Genomic DNA, 3273 nt, shown 5'->3' with positions numbered 1-3273 from the left:
CGAAGGGTGTGAAACGGGGAATTATCTCTCTTACCGGAGGCGAGGAGGTAGAAACAGAGAAAAAGTTGTTTGGTTACCTTACTGACGATGGAGGAACAAAGCCGATATCGCCGGTGGAGGGCGGCTGGGTTCCCTTGCGAATGCTGATGCCCGAACCGGACCGGAGGCTGCTGCAATTTTACTCCTACTAGACGACGAGACGGCGGTGAGCTAGCGCCATTAGATCTTGTTGCTGGGAATCAAATAAGATCGTAACAGGGTGAAAAATGGGGATTTTTTTTCTTCCGTTAAACAAGGCAGAGGGAGAGGGCGAGTGAGAGAGATCTGTTTGGGGAAAAGAAGTGATTTTACCTACACGGTTGACGAGAAGAAGGCACCGGAAGGGCTGGCCGGTGGCGACGCGGGCGGCAGTCGGGGGATTTTTCCTGACGGAGGCGGCGAGGTTGAGCCGTTGAGGACGGGGAAGAAGCTACATGGTCGACGAGGAAGAAGAGAGCGTTCCTGAGTAGCCGGGGGCGTCGAGCGGAGCCGCCGTGTAGGGGTCGCCGGTGGAGGGCGGTGCGGGCCGGCCGGCGGCTGCGGGTTTAGGGGTTAGGCGTTGGTTTTGGTTTGGATTGATTCTTAGACCGAGCGAGCAAGCAGTATTGCTACCCCCACCACATCAATGACGACTGACGAGAAACAGCAGTATTGCAAGAAGACTTGGGGTCGTCGCCTCACCGGTCACCATTATTGCTGCTGCTCTCACATTGCTTCGCATTCACTCTCACACATCTTTACTGCCCTACTATGACTGGTAAAGAAAACAGTCATCCACCAACCGACCATTGCTTTTGCAGCTCGGCCTCCAAATTCCAAATTCCAAATTTATATTTTTACGTTTCAAAAAAATCCATAAAAAAATTACAGATATGCATTAAGGTATAACACACACGTGTGTAAATTTTCAGGGAAAAATACGTTGAAATGAGGGCTGCACAAAAGAAAAACAAATCTAAGACTTTTTTTTTAACACATGATACTGTTAATCCTCCCAAAAGTTTAAGACTAATGTGGTTGTGAGTGTGCACATGATAACACTTGAAATGAAAGATCTACTGCCAATGTTTGAATTCTCATATTCCAGCAATCCAAATTTTGAATCTATTTTCCTAAAATTTTAAATTAAATTCAGTTTTGATAGGAAAAATTAGTAATATATGAATTAAAGCTTTTCTCCACGTGCGACCGGAATTGTGACGGAAATGCATGATGTCACTCTTGTCTGGTCCCACATGTAAGCAACAACGTCAGCATCTTCTAGGCCCATATGTCAGAAGTGTTGACCAGTCAAAACTGATGCCCCACTTATGACTGACAGGATTGTCGGTAATATAAAAAAATCTACGGCAGACCCACATGAAAGCAGACACGTCAGCAACTGATGGGCCCATTTTTTAGAATCTTTGACCGGTCTAACCCGTGGACCGATAACTAGTGATGGATTATCATCACCAAAAACGATCTTACAACACATTGGCCTATAATAGGTGATATTCTGGGCCGTGATCAATGTTTTAAATAGCCGGCTATAACTCCCCTATAGCCCGCTATATAGCCTTTTCAGCGGGGTGCCGCTAAATGGTCCCATGTACAAATAGCCCGCTATAGCTAATTTTGAGGTCCGCCGCTATTTGGCAATAACCTGCTATTTAAAACATTGGCCGTGATACGTCTCCAACGTATCTACAATTTATGAAGTACTCATGCCTTGTTTACAACAATTTTATATAGTTTGGATGCAATTTTATATGATTGAAATGAAACTAACCTGGACTGACGTTGTTTTCAGCAGAACTACCATGGTGTTATTTTTTATGTAGAAATCAAAGTTCTCCAAATGCAGAGAAACTTTTTGATGATATTTTTGAAAGAAAAGAGGCACTAGAAGCTTCGTGGGAGGGCCAGAAGGGCCGCGAGGTGGCCACAACCCACCATGGCGCGCCAGCCCCCTAGGACGTGGGCTGGTGGGTAGTGGGCACCTTGAAGCCCATCAGGACGTGAGACCGACGCCAAAAAGTCGTATAAATACAGAACCCCCTAGAAATAACCCTAAATTAAAAGTTCCGCCGCTGCAAGCCTTTGTATCCATGAAAACTCAATCGGGAGCCCATTACGGCATCCTGCCGGAGGGGGAAATCATCACCGGAGGCTATCTTCATCATCCCATATGGTCTTCATGATGAGGAGGGAGTAGTTCACCCTCGAGGCTGATGGTTTGTACTAGTAGCTATGTGTTTGATCTCTCTCTTTCTCGTGTTCTTGATTTGGCACGATATTGATGTATCTGGAGCTTTGTTCATATATTTGGATCATATGATGTTTTTCCCTCTCTATCTTGTTGTGATGAATTGATTTTTTACCTTTGATGTTTCACTTTTATCAAATTGAATATTATGAATTTGAAGTTCTTTGATGCATATCGTATAATCAACTCACGGATATGTGATGACATTAGAGTATCTAGGTGGCATTAGAGTTGGTTGACGTGTATCATTGTTGACTCTCAAGTATAAGGGATCAATCGTAGTCCTTTCGATAAGTAAGAGTGTCGAACGCAACGAGGAGTAGAAGGAAATGACAAGCGGCAAGGTAATTTCTGCAAACACAGAAATTGTCGGTAACAAGTGGTTTGATAGGAAGATAATTTATAATAAGCAAGTAACGGTAACGGTAACAAAAGTGCAGCAAGGTAGCCCAATCCTTTTTGTAGCAAAGGACAGGCTGAAACGGTCTCTTATAATAAGCAAAGCGTTCTTGAGGGTACACGGGAATTTCATCTAGTTACTTTTATCATGTTGGGTTGATTTGCGTTCGCTAATTTGATATGTGGGTAGACCGGTGCTTGGGTGCTGTTCTTATTTGAATGCGGCGGCACGCATTGCCGCAGAGGAGGATGCTATTCATCGCATCTTTATGAAGCATCGGTTAGACCGGTGCTTGGGTGCTGTTCTTATTTGAATGCGGCGGCACGCATTGCCGCAGAGGAGGATGCTATTCATCGCATCTTTATGAAGCATCGGTGGAGGAACACACGCTCCCTTGCCCCGATATTATAATCGGTCTATCCGTGCCATGGCCGGACTGCCACCCAAGAAGGAGAAGGACGGGAGCAACGGGTCAGACAGCTCTGGTGAAGAGTTGTCCGACTTGCGCCTTTCCTCCTCCTAACCGACTCAGGATATGTAAACCTAGCAATGACGACCTATGTAAGGCGCGGCAGGTGCCCCCCCC

General features: G+C 45.5%; 1 long non-coding RNA gene across 1 annotated transcript; it reads right to left on the bottom strand.

The window, feature by feature from the left end:
- Positions 1–77: 77 nt before the first annotated feature.
- Positions 78–639, bottom strand: LOC119344518. Its single transcript, XR_005166711.1, has 2 exons — positions 352–639; positions 78–232 (listed from the first exon to the last, which is right to left on the bottom strand). It is a non-coding gene; the product is annotated as an uncharacterized LOC119344518 (long non-coding RNA).
- Between the last annotated feature and the right edge of the window lie 2634 nt (positions 640–3273).

Source organism: Triticum dicoccoides, unplaced genomic scaffold (assembly GCF_002162155.2).
Source record: "Triticum dicoccoides isolate Atlit2015 ecotype Zavitan unplaced genomic scaffold, WEW_v2.0 scaffold171720, whole genome shotgun sequence".
Taxonomy (NCBI): Eukaryota; Viridiplantae; Streptophyta; class Magnoliopsida; order Poales; family Poaceae; genus Triticum; species Triticum dicoccoides.
The sequence above is the reverse complement of the archived record's forward strand: the minus strand, read 5'-3'. Positions and strand labels throughout refer to the sequence as shown.